This window comes from Orycteropus afer, unplaced genomic scaffold (genome assembly GCF_000298275.1).
Source record: "Orycteropus afer afer isolate SDZICR_OR568_19922 unplaced genomic scaffold, OryAfe1.0 scaffold00123, whole genome shotgun sequence".
NCBI lineage: Eukaryota > Metazoa > Chordata > Mammalia > Tubulidentata > Orycteropodidae > Orycteropus > Orycteropus afer.
The window spans coordinates 8,011,632-8,025,614 of NW_006921710.1; the positions used below are offsets into that span (position 1 = coordinate 8,011,632).

General features: G+C 48.5%; 1 pseudogene; it reads left to right on the forward strand.

Moving 5' to 3' along the window:
• Nucleotides 1-1,197, forward strand: part of LOC103199968 — a 9,489-nt pseudogene extending 8,292 nt beyond the window's left edge.
• The last annotated feature ends 12,786 nt before the right edge of the window (nucleotides 1,198-13,983 follow it).

Consider the following 13,983-nt stretch of genomic DNA (forward strand, 5'->3'; position numbering starts at 1 on the left):
GGGGCTGGTGCGGGATCGGGCAGTGTTTCGTTCTGCTGTGCATGGGGTCGCTATGAGTCGGAAACGACTCGACGGCACTTAACAACAACAACAACAACATGCAGAGTTTTCATCATGGATGACTGCAAGGAGCGTCAATGTCTGAATTTCATTAGAGGTGTGGTGGACTCTGAGGATCTCCTTCTAATACTTCCTGTGAGATGTTGCAACAAAGCAAAATTTTGGAAGTTATCAGGAAGAATTTGGTCAAAGAGTGCTTGGAACTATTCACTCAACTGGCAGAAGATAAAGAGAACTACAAAAAGTTTTATGAGCAGTTGTCCAAAAACATTAAGCTTGGAATATGTGAAGACTCTCAAAATCAGAAGAAGCTTTCAGGGCTGTTAGGATACTACATGTCTGCTTTGGGTGATGAGATCATTTTTCTTGAGGACTATTGCACCAGAATGAAGGAAAACCAGAACCACATCTACTACATCACTGGTTAAGCCAAGGACCAAGTTGCTAATTTGGCCTTTGTGGAACGTCTTTGGAAGCATGGCTTAGAATTGATCTATATAATCAAGCTCATGGACAAGTACTGTGTCCAATAGCTGAAAGAATTTGATGGGAAGTCTTTAGTGTCAGCCACCAAAGAGGAATTAGAACTTCGAGAAGATGATGAAGAGAAAAATAAACAGGAGGGGGGGGGAAGAGTTTGAAACTTCTGCAAAATCATGAAAGATATCATGGAGAAAAAAGTTGAAAAGATGGTGGTGTCAAGCCAGTTGGTCACCTCCCATTCTGCAATGTCACAAGCACATATGGCTGGGTGGCAAACATGGAAAGAATCATGAAGGCTCAAGTCCTAAGAGACAACTCCACAAAGGGCCACAAGACAGCAAAGCAATGCCTGGAGATAAATCCTGACCATTCCATTGTTGAGACCTTATGACAGAAGGCCAAGGCCAACAAGAATGATAAGTCTGTGAAGGACCTGGTCACCCAGCTCTATGAAACCACCCTCTTGTCTTCTGGCTTCATTCTAGAAGATCCCCAGGCACAAGGTAACAGGATCTACGGGATGATCAAACTTGGTCTGGGTACCGTAGAAGATGACTCTACTGCTGACAAGACCAGCACTGCTGTCACACTGAAGAAATGCCGTCCCATGAAAGAGATGACAACACCATGTCATGCATGGAAGAAGTCAGCTAAGTTCTGCCTGACGAATCCCTTGTACACATGTTCAATACTTTATCTTCATTCCCTCTGATAAAATATTTTCAAGGATTTTTTAGTTTATTTTTGTTGACATTTAGAAGTCTGTATGGCATGACAATAACTAAGGGGAAGATTTAAAAAAAAAAATGTGTAGACTCGGCCTGCCTGGATTCAAATTTCAGGCCTATCACTTAGTAGCTGAGTTCCTTCTTTCTGGATCTCAGTTTCTTCATCTGTAAGTTGCAGAGGATGATAGTAATAATAATATGTATCTCATAGAGAGAATTAAATGAGTTAATATACATAAAGAGTTTGCAGCAGAACCTGACACAGAGTAAATGTTCAATAAATAGCTCCTGTTGCTACCAGGTGTTTCAGGCATATCAGTAGCAAAATATATAAGGAGCAAATCATGGACTTGAACGCGAAGATCACTCTCACTGGATTGTAATGGTAATAACTATTATCAGTTTCATTTGTTGCAATGAGGTCAGTCCCTCTTAAGTGTTTTACAAACTGTATCTCTTTGAGCTCAACACTCTGAGAGGCAAGGCCTCTTACTCCCATCTTCCAGATGAGCCAACATAGACTCAGAAAGCAGAGATCCACCCAGGTTATACCATGAGTAACCTGGGGTTGTAGTGTAAAGCCAACAAGGGGACTTTGAGGCTATAGGATCCTGGGTCTGATCCCTGCTCAGGTACTTCCTGCTTAGTGATCTGGGCAAGTCACATTCCCTCTTTGACCTTAGCTTACCCATCTGTAAAATGAGGATAATAATAACAGGCCTTACCTCACCAAGCTACAGTGAGAATTCAGTACATTTTATAGGCTCACTCAGTGAATAACCCAAAAACCAAACCCACTGCCATCAAGTCAGTTCTGACTCATAGTAACCATATAGGACAGAGTGAAACTGCCCCCATAGGATTTCCAAGGCTATAAATCTTTACAGAAACAGACTGACTCATCTCTCTCCCATGGATTGCCTAGTGGTTTGAACTGCTGATGTTTTGGTTAGCAGCTGAATGCTTTAACCACCAGGCTGCCAGTTCCCCTACTCAATGAATAGTGGCTGTCAATAGAGGCACAGGGTTGGTATTTGCTCCAGACCTGTCTGACCCTGAACCTGAGCATTCCCACTCCATAGTCCTGTCTCTGGGGTGTGCATGTGGCCCATTCCATCTCCACTAGGGACCCTCAGTCATCTGAAACTGGGTGCATGTCTACCAGAGGTTCTGGGAGGAGGTCCACAGCCCCATTTGGAAGCAATATGGGCCTGAGTCTCTTGGTACTTTGAGCCCATGTTGAACTCATTCAAGGCATTTGCATCTTCAAAGTTGCAACTGAAACAAAGGAGGGTAAAACACATTTTTCAGTTCATTCAGATTGTTGTCTTCTGAGGTACATTGCTAGCTGAAACCTCAGTGGCCACATGACGCAGGTCTGCTTCCACAGGCAGTGAGATACTGGGCATGAGCCTGCCCTGAACCTTCCATGGCTCCTATTGTCCATATGAACCAGCCAGAGGATGGCTCTGGAGTCCACGTCCTGGGCCCCTTCCTGGCTGTGGGACCCTGGGCAAGTGTGTATTCTCTCTGAGCTTTAGTCTCTCCTGGAAAATGAAGAAAATGTTTTCCATTATCTACTGGTTGGGTGATCCAACATCCCAGTTTCCCTGGAATGAAGGGATTGTCTGGGATGTGGAAATTTAGTACTAAAATCCAGAAAGTTCCAGGCACAGCAGATGAGTTGGTCACCTGATCTACAGGGCCATTGTGAGTATGAAAAGAAAATGTGTGAAAAATGCTTGGCCAACAGCAGCAATGGCTGCGTCTCTGAAGTGTGTACTGCCCTTCACAATTTACAAGGCTTTCTCACATCTTTTCTGGTACAAGCTTTCCAATGATCCTGTTAATTCTACTTTGGAGATGAGAAAACGGAGGGACAGAGAGAATTGCTATGTATCCAGGATCACTTGGGGTAGAGACAGAACTGGCTAAACGTGAACAAGTGGGTTCCATGAACAGAGGAACTCACCCTGAATCCTGAGGCTGGTACACGAGATGGGGGAGAGTCATGCTTAACAGATGTTTTCTGGAGTAAGTGGAGATAATCCAGGGTCTTGCTGCAATGCGGAAGCCCTTCTCTCTACTCTCACCCCTCTTGCCCCAGAGTTTAAGGCTGGAAGGAAGGGTGGATGGTGTTGACTCTGGGAGCAGGAGGGAACAGGTGGTGTGTGAACCTGCTGGAGGGCCAGACTCTCAGACTTTAACGCCTCAGCCATGACTGTCCTGGGTGACCTTGGGTTTCACTTTCCTCATCTGAAAAATGGGAGCTCGAACGTGGCAACGATTGTGAGGCTGGTGCGGGACCGGTGTTTTGTTCTGTTGTATGGAGGGTTGCTATGAGTCAGAACTGACTTGACGGTGCCTAACAACAACCAAAATGGGGAGCAAACACAGTACCTACCTGGCAGGGTTTCCTTAAGGATTCAGTGAGCTAATGCATGGAAAGGTTAGTAGACTTTTGTCATGTGGCCACTGAGGTTTCAGCCAACAACATACCTCAGAGGACAACAATCTGAATGAACAGAAAAATGTCTGTTTTACTCTCCTTTGTTTCAGTTTCAACTCTGAAGATGCAAATGCTTCTGCACATAGTAAGTGTATAGCAAACATTAGCCAACACTAAGAATATAAATAATAAGAATGTTGTTGTTATGTGCCATCAAGTCGGACCCAACTCATAGCGACCCCTCCTTGGGTTTCCAAGGCAGTATCACTGCAGAAGTAGATTGCCCCATCTTCCTTCCGAGGAGTGGGTTTGAACCGCCAGCCTCCTGGTTAGTAGTTAAGTGCCTTAGGCACTACGCTACCAAATAATAAGATTACAATTCACAAAACACTTGCCTCTCCAGAATCCCATTGAATCCTCACAGTAACACTAATCTGAGAAGCAGCTGTGATCCTTCCCATTTTCCAGGTGAAGGAACTGAGCTTGGGGGCAGGGTCGGAGTTGCCCCACATCACATAGGGCATAGGGACCGGCTAGGAAGCCAGGTGAGGAGAACAAGGTCCACCTGTCCCACTCCTGACAGGCTTTTGGACTCTTGCTCTCCTGCCCCTACCCCAGACAGGCCTTGTCCTTCTGACTCCTCCACGAGTCCACCAGCTCCATTTTCCACACTCTGAGGTTGTTTTCCTTGTACTTATTGGAGCAGAAATAAAACTATTGGTTTTCCTGATTATTATCCATATCCCTTACAAGAACGTCAGCTTTAAGAAGGAAGAGACTTCATCTTTCATATTCACTAAAAAATCCTCACTCCCTGCCATAGAACAAGTGCTCAGTAAACACTTGCCAAATGATGAGATTATCTTCTCCTCAAAACCAAACTCCCTGCTGTTGAGTCGGATCTGACTCATAGTGACCCCTCCTTGGGTTTCCGAGGAAGTATCACTACGGAAGTAGATTGCCCAATCTTCCTTCTGAGGAATGGCTGGTGGGTTTGACCCATCAGCCTTCTGGTTAGCAATCAAAAGCCTTAGGCACTACGCCACCAGATTAGCTTCTGGTTATTAAGAAAAACAAATGAACATGGTCTTTCTGCCCTGAGTTGAGATGCAGTGTCCCATAATGGCCAGCAGATGGCAGCAGAGAACAAGGCACCTGATGGGTGGAGCCCAGGTGGAGCACACAGGTTTGACCTGTGGGGTTGAAAGAAGGGAAGCTGGTGGGGAAGGCGGTAGGTAGACAAAAGCTGGGGCTTTTGACTCTTTGTCTCTGTGGTGTTCTCACCTTCTTCCACCTCCTTCCCGTAGTCTCCACCCCCACGAAGGCTGCAGATTCCTACCTAATAAGGGAAGCCTTTTCTAATAATATGTAACAGTTATCATTGATTAGGAACCTTGGTGGCTCAATGGTTAAGCACTGGCTGCTAGCTGAAACATTGGTGGTTGGAACCCACTCGCTGCTCCTTGGGAAAAAGACGTGGCAGTCTGCTTCTGTAAAAACATTTACACCCTTGGAAATCCTGTCAGGCAGTTCTATCCTGTCCTACAGGGGCACTGTGAATTGGAATCCACTCCATGGCAGTGGGTTTGGGCATCATTGATTGAGTACGAAAGCAATATGTGCCAGACACTGTATGTGTCTCAACTCATTGCACTGTCACACAGCCCTCTTATCAGCCTTATTCTTTAGATGAGGAAACGGATGTGTAATAGTGTCATACAGTCAGTGGGAGCTAGGGCTGAAATGAGACTCTGGACCTGTGACTTTAACGACCCTAAGATAAGGACTTATGTGTATCTATGGGCTACCCCAGGAGGTGGTGAGGTCCTTGTCGCTGGAAGTGTGCAAACTGCCTGGATAAGCACCTGCTAGAGAGGTGTGGGAGCTCTGGTGGTGCAGAGCCTAAGGCACTTGCCTGCTAATCAGAAGGCTGGAGGTTCAAACCCACCAGCCACTCCTCGGAAGGAAGACTGGGTGATCTACTTCTCTAGAGATACTGCCTTGGAAACCCAAGGAAGGGTTGCTATGAGTCCAATCGACTCAACAGCAGTGAGTTTGGTTTTTTTGGTTTGGAGAGGTGTAGAGACTCCAGATGTCCAAAGCCTCTCCTGTACAGAGAGGGCCAGCTACATAATTTGTGGGACCCTGTGTAAAATGAAGGAATTCTGGTAGCACTATGGTTAGAGCACTTGACTGCTAACCAAGGTCACTAGTTTTATCCCATTAGCCACTTTCTGAGACAAAAATGTGGCAGTCTGTTTCCATAAAGAGTACAGCCTTGGAAACCCTCTGGAGGCCAGTTCTACTCTGTGAGTAGGAACGGACTTGACAATGCGCTTGGTTTTTATGGAGGTGAAAATGAAAATTCAAGGTACCTGGCTCAAGAATTATCAAAAATCTCAAAATGGCAACAGCACAGCATTAAACCCAGTGCAGGGCCTTCCTAAGTATGAGACTGTGTGGCTGCACAGGTTGCAGGCCCATGAGGTCAGATTCTTTGGTCCAGGAGATATGTGAAACAGGTTTCAGGGCATAACCCTAGAGGACTGAAGGGATGGGCCTTATAAAGATAGGATTGATGCAAGGAGGAACCTGTCCCTGAGACCCCTGTCCCAGATCAAGGAGCCCCACTGAGGTGTCATCTGTCCACCTCTGTGGAAGTCCAGGGAAGTCCCCTCAACAAATTTCTCCAGGCCCTGCATTCCTGAACCTTTTCTCTCCCTCCCATGGCTGTGATTTCTCTCTGTGATGGGCTGGGTGGTGCCGAGGCCCAAGGCCTGTTTGAGAGGCCATGAATCTTTCCTTGGCGGATCCTACAACCCCTCTCTGCAGTCAGCTGGACCCACCACTTTCTTTTTGCCAAGTGAAGATTAAAGAGCCATAAAACAAGAAGCCCACATCCTGAGCCAAGGGAGCACACACGTGGGCCTCAGATGCTCTGGTTAGCTAGCAGAAGATGGAGGGGGCTGCTGGGACCTGAGCCCCAGAGGGGGACCCCTTTCCCTGGGGGCCACCATTTCCAGGCCCCTGTCCCAAGGGAGAGACTTCCTGGCCAAGCCCGGTGCCGGCACTGGTCAGAGCCACATCCATGGGGAGAAGGGATCTCAGATGAAGCCAGACCTAGAGGTGGTCCCTGGCTGGGAGAGGGACTAAGCTGAGTGGCTGAGTGTGAGGGTAGACTGGGCCAGCTCGGGTCAGAGGAGCTGAGCACCCACTATGCGCTAGGCATTTTTCCCAAGGTGACTGCCATCCTCCATTGATTAGTGAAGCACCTGGGACTCCAAGAGGAAAAGTCACGCAGCCAGGAAGTGGTGGGGTTGGGATTTGAACCCAGTTCTACCTCTGTTTAAAGCCCATGATGGTTTCTTCTGGGCGGATGAACAGGTGTCAGAGCCTCAACCACCCCGAAGAGAAGTTTTAAAACTGTATTTGAACATGTGTTATGTATTTCTTAAGTGTTACCAATTTTTTAAATTGGTCATAAAAGATGTGATACAAAACTCAACAGTAGTATGAAGTAAGATAACTTTGAAGAGTACACCTTCCTCTCTCCTTCCTTTGGGGAGATAGCCCCTTACCTCCCATCCCAAGAGGAACCATTGCTACCAGTGTTAGGGATCAAATTGTGTCCCCATCAAAGATATGTTCAAATCTACCGTGAACATGACTTTGTTTGGAAATAATCTTTGAAGATGTTATCAATGAGGCTAACAACTGGAGTAGGGTGTGTCCCAATGCTACATGACTGATGTCCTTGTGGGAAAGAAGATACACAGAGAGACAGAGGTGACATTGTGACATTGTAGCTGCGGGACCACCTGGAGCGACCAGAAGCTAGGAGAGAGGCATGGATGCATTCTCCCTCAAAGCCTCTGAAGAAATTAATACAGATGACACTCTGATCTTGGACTCCCAACCTCCAGAACTGTGAGACAATAAATTTCTGTTCTTTTAAGCCACTCAGTTTGTGGGTTTTTGGTACAGTGGCCCTTGAAAATGAGCATACCAGACATCAATAACCATTCAGAGAGAATTTACAGACCATAAATACCTGGTATTTGTCTTTTTTCTCTTCCATAGAAATGGTAGCACTCTGTACACAGTATCTGCCCCTTACTTTTTTTTTTTTTTTTTATCTTATATTATCTTAATATATCTTGGAGATTTTCTTAGTCAGAATAGGGCTATCCCATTCTTTTTAAGGCTGTATTTTATGTCACTGCATTGATGAAATATTTCAGTTAGCTACTTCTAGGTAACAAACAACCCCAAAACTTAATTGTTTACAACTAACCATTTAATATTTCTCACATGTCTGTGGTCACTGAGTGGTTCTGTTGATTTGGGCTGAGCTTGCCCGATCTGGGCTGGGCTCACTCATTGTCTGTGGTCAGCTGGCAGGTTGCTGGTAGCTGGCTGGTCTAGGGTGGCTGGGTAGCCTCAGCCAGGACCTCAGCTGTTCTACATATGTATGTCACACCCCTCCAGAAGGCTGGCCCAGGATATCCTTGGGGTGGGGCAGAGGTGCAGAGGGAGCAGGCCTAGGAGGGTGAGGGCACCCCCCCCCCCACAGTACTGTCCAAGCCTTCTCTTGTGTAGTATTTGCTAACATGCCATTGGCCAAGGAAAGCCACGTGGGTGAGGGAGGAGTCAGAGTGGGAGGGGACTGCAAGGCTACTGGGCAAAGGGCATGAGAGCATTCATTGGGACCACTGGTACAATTCCCACACGGAATTTAATTCACTTAGGCCTTAATCTTGAAGGTGGGGCAGTGAAGTGGTCAGGACTGCACACTGTCCCCAGGCTGGAGGAGCCCAGGTTGTGAGAAGCTGGCTCAGAGCAGGCCCTACCCAACAAGGCCACACCATCCTCACTGAGAGCAAGATGGGGAGGCCTAGAACTGTGTATCAGTTCTACCCAACCCCAGCTCAGGGCAGAGACCTGGGGAGTGGCTGTCATGGCCCTGTTAGGGACCAGAGCTGAGGACAAGGCCTCATTGCCCAGGACAACCTGAATGAACCTGTCTGGCTTCCCAGTCACTCAGCATCTCAGGGTGTCCAGGGTAGAAGTTTTCCTCCTTCACTGTGGCCAGGCCCTGAGCTGGCCCTGGAGCCTTAGATCATGGGGGAAGACACCCCAAGGACAGTTAGGACATGGAAGATCACAAAGGAGAGAGTGACTGACCCTGGGAGAAGCATCTGGGAAAGCATCTCAGAGGAGGGACAAGAGCACTGGGTCTTGAAGGATGAGCAGGGGTTCATCAACAGGAACAGAAAGGGAAGATAGAGCATTCTCTACCAATGCTAGGGTGTAAGGGTGTACAGGGTGTTTGAGGGGCAACACAATGCAGGTGCCTTGAGGCTGGGACAAGAATGCATTGGGAGAGATATGGCCAGAAGTGGGTTCTAGAAAGTGTTCTAACCTCCAGGGATATGTTATAGATACACAGGCAGTATCTTGGCTTTGCCAGGGCATAGGTGGAGTGATGCTTCCTCCAGGAAGCCTTTCCTGATTCCCACTGGGTCAGTGCCCTCGTGAAGGCCGATCAGTGAACACTGTAGCACATTTTACATTGGGATCCAACATTGTCCATGTGCTGGCCTATTTAATATCTGACCCCTCCCATTACACTGAGCCCCCTGAGGTCTGTTTCCCTAGCACCGAGTGCAGCGCTGGGCTTGGCACAGAGTAGATGCTCACTGAATACGTGTTCTGTGAATGAATGAATGAATATGCAAACAGGAAAATCACTGAAAGACACTTAGCCACATAGATAATAGTACTGGATTATGAATGATTTCAGTTTTTTAAATACACTCCCTTGTCATTTATACATGTTTACCCTGATTTTGTTTTACAATCAAGTAACAATCAATTGCACATTATTTTACCAAGAGAATGAGAGGCTGCCAGTGGAGACAGGATTGAGACACCAGAGCAGGGCAGCAAATGTGGTGAGCAGGCTGCTGTGCTGTGCAGGTGTTGGGGGATATCTGGGTGAGGAAGGGAGAACTGTACAAGGGGTTATGGGGGCCAGAGCCTCAGTTTTCTCACCTGGAAAATGGGGCTAGTACCCACTCTGGTACTTAAATTATGAAGCATAAATACAATGTACCATCATTTATTTGCCATGCCCTTTTCTGTCCTGTCTAGCCCTCCCACCCCATCAGGGAGGAATCATTATCTTCATTTTCCAGGTGGGAAAACTGAGGCAGTGGTCCTTAATGTTTGGGAACATAGATTCTAAGTCTTACCTCAGGTATTCAGTCACGTACAGGCTGTGTGAACTACAGTACACTGTATCTGAACCTCAGCGTTTTTTGTTTTGAATTCTTTAAAATTGTGATTTGGGTGAAAGTTTGCAAAGCAAATTCATTTTCCGTACAACAGTTCATACACATATCGTCTCATGACACTGACTGCAATTCCTCTCAATGTATCAGCTCTCTTCCCACTTCCCTGTAGTTACCTCTTCCCTATGTCCTTCTCTCCCATGCACTCCCACCACCTCCCCTCCCCCCAGCTATCTCCCTGTGCAAACACTGCCCTTCTGGTCTCCCAGATTGATCGCTTCAAGTAGTATATCTACTTGCTATAAATGTTCACCCCATATGTCTGTCTATTGTTTGGCTGGAAGCCACAGAAGTGAGTTCAGTTCCAGACCTGAAGTGGGGCTAGGCACCATAGTCTCAGAGTTCTCACCAGGCGTTATCAGACCAGCAAACCTGGTCTTTCTTTCTTTCTTTCTTTTTTATAATTTTGAGTTTTGTTCCTCATTGTTCTCCCGCTCTATCCAGAATCTCCTACACCAGTCCCCCTCCAAGTGTTTGACCATGGCAGCTGGGCACCATCTAGTTCTTCTGGTCTCATGGTCGTATAATATAGGCTGATGAACCTCAGTTTTTCAATCTGTAAAATTGGAATAACACCAGTCCCTGCTTCCTGGGTGTGTACATAAAGTGGGAGGGGCCAGTGCACATCAGCTGCATGTCTTCCTGTTACCAGGGAGGTACAGTTACTGACCTAGGCTCACAAAGCAAACAAGTGGCCAAGTCAGCCATGGTTTCTCTGACCCCAAAAAATCCACTGCCATCGAGTTGGATCTGACTCATAGCAACCCCCTCCTTGGATTTCTTCGCAGTATCACTACAGAAGTAGATTGCCCAATCTTCCTTCCGAGGAGTGGCTGGTGGGTTTGAACCATGAACCTCCTGATGAGCAGTAAAATGCCTTCGGCACTATGCCACCAGAGCTCCCTCTCTCAACCCAGAGCCAGCTTTTTCCAGTTTCCCGGAAAGAAGGGTGGTGCTCCCTTGCTCAGCAAGAGCTCTGGGTTGTAGACCCCTGTCTGGTGCCTAGTAGGGCTGGTGTGAGGGGATCCCTACCCAGAGATTCTCCCTGTGGACAGGAGACCAAAGCAAACTCACTGCCATCCAGTAGATCCTGATTCCCCAAAGGGTTTCCAAAGGGGGTTGCTATTTACAGAAGTAGATTGTCCAGTCTTCCTTCTGTGTAGTGGCTGGTGGGTTTGAACCATGAACCTTCTGGTTAGCAGTCAAATGCCTTAGGCACTATGCCCCCAGAACTCCTTGGTGGACAGGAGAGAGGTCAGGAATGCTGGCCCTTCCTCGGCTGGCTCCGGCCTCATCAGGGACTTTAGGACCTGTGTGTCCACTGTGGCAGGCCAAGCCGGTTTCCTCAGCGATGAGCTGCTAATGGGCCTCCCTTCATAACAATAAGCCATGATAACAGACAGATTTAATTAAAAAGAACACACATTCTCCTCTGCGGTGTGGCTGCAGCCAGGGTGTGGGGCCTGCAATTAAAACTTCGCTCCATAAAGTCAGCACACAGGCGTGGGTGACGGGGGCTGCAGGGTTTTTTCTAAAAAGCATCCCCTCCAACTATGCACGCGTTATTTATTGAGTTAATTTTGTCCTCCGTCCACCAACACCGAGCCCCGAGCTCGACCCTCTATTGCTTCCTGCTCCCAGGCCGTGCTGGGGGCACGCTTGCCTCTCATTTGCGAAGAAGAAAGACTTTGAGCAAGAGCTCCGAACACGAGACCCAGGCAGGGCTCGTACCTTTTCTGATCTTTCTGTGTCAAGAAACAGGGCAGATACTGAAGCTACCTCCCAGGCTGGATGAGGACTGAGCCAGACGATAGGAAAGGGCTTGTGAGGACTCAGAAAACGTTGAGAGCTTCTTCCCAGAGCCCAGGAGGCCTTGGTGAGAGGGAGGTTGGCGTGGCCGGGGAGGCCCAAGCTGGACACTCAAGTAGATACTACAATTAAGAGTGGATACTTTTCAGTCAGAAAGACATAGGTTCGAATCCTGACTCTGCCCTTTGATAGCTGTATGGACCTGGGTGAGTGACTTTCCCCGCCTGGGCCTGTGCTTTCTCATCTGGATGAAAACAGAACTTTCCACATAGGGCTGCAGCAGATGGGTGTTGGCTGGGTGGTGTGGCCCATGTGGACGACTTTCCAAGGCTGACCTGGGCGCTGCAGACGCCTGGTTTCCTGGCCTGGCTCTGGGCAAAGCTTCCCTGGAGGTCCCTAGGCCAGCACCCAGCACGCTGGAGGGGGACCCCGAGTGTTTCTTCCCCAGGTGCTGCGGCTGTCAAGCTGGGATCGGGAGGCCAGATTGGTGGCCTGATAGCGGAGTTGGAGTCAGTTACACAAAGCTATCAGAGGCGGCGACAGGATACTGAATGGGCTCCTCCGGGTCGGGCGCAGAATTGTATTCGGCTTGGATTTAATTAAAAAGACTCAAATCTTTCTGATAATCCTCCCAGCAACGGCTGGAGCGGGCCTGCAGCAAGCTCCCTGGCAACGGCGCATCCTGCCGATAAAGAACTTTGGGGGGAGGACGACAGTGAGCCCCTCGGTTGGGCCAACGTCTGCTGCTATCAGCCTACCCATCGCCCAGTCTGAGCAGGCGGCAGGGCCAGGGAGGCAGCTGCTGCCCCCACAAAGGGCTGCCCCCTCCTCCTCTGGGTCCCCCACACCTGCAGCACACTGGTGGCTTCTTTGTTTGTGGGTTGGACTCCTCTGCCTGGCACTCCTGCCTGTCCCCAAGCCAATCAGCTGCCCAGCTCTTGCCTGTCTCCAGCCGCTCCTTTCAGTGCCCTGCGTTGAGGCTGGGATGCCCACATGCTGGTGCCTGTGGGGCCCGCAGGTCTCCAGCTCTGCTTGGTCAGAATCCTGACGGAAAAGCGAGGCCTGGCACCGACATTTCCAGTAGCACCACTCTGCTCCCACCACTTTGCCGGTGTTGGTCCTTCCAAGCCGAATTTCAACTTGGCTTTCAACTTCCAGCCCAAAATGTCTCTTCTCTCCCTCCTCTGATTTATATCTGAGTCCCCGGACCCAGTCCAGAGCCTGGCAGAGAGCAGGGCTCAAGGGACTCCTGATCACTGAATGAATGAATGGATGAATGAATGAGACAAGCTAGTCTGCACTTGGTACAGTGCTCTGGCACCAGTTTAACTTCGTACCAAGTGAGCGACTTGGCAGGAAAATGACCTTTTTTTTTTTTGCCTCAATTTCCTCACCTGAAATCAGAGGTGCCCATCAGGAACATAGCCACCTTTCCCAGGGAAGATCCATGCAAGTTCCTGCTTCTAGCACCACTCCAGGGTCCTTCCCGGGAGAGAGCCTCCCTCCATCCCCACCCCTAAGGCCCCCTCAGTGAGGGCCGGAGCCTGGCAAAGCAAGGCCGCTGGATGCTCCACGGTGCATCCAGAACCAATGGGCTCAGGCCTCATCCCCACCCCCCACCCCAGGCCGGAGAGCAAAGCCAAGACATTCCCCTCTGCCCCCTTCTCCCTACATCTCACTTTACCCTGGAGCCTAATTTAAACCATTTTTAGATTTAATCATTGAAAATATATCACAAATCACGAGGCTCAAAGATGATTTATTTAATAGAGAGGGTGAAAAATTTCCTTCCAGCACTGCCCTGGGTCCTCAGTTACTGTTCCCTACACCCGGCAGAGAACCAGGCTGTGAGTTCCTTTATGCTATACAGGTTTACATATTGTTATCTCTCCCCTGCCTTTGTAAGAAAACAAAATGTGGCGCAGTGTGCACAGGGACTTGTACGGTGCTCTTTTCACTTACACCCTGAGGTTCCCTCGGGATCCCTGTGGATGAGGGCGCTGCTTCTTTTCACCGGTCCATTGGCTTTGGTTTGTTGAACCAGCTCCCTGCTAATGGACATTTGGCTGTGGATCATCTTTTGTTGGTATAAACAGAATCA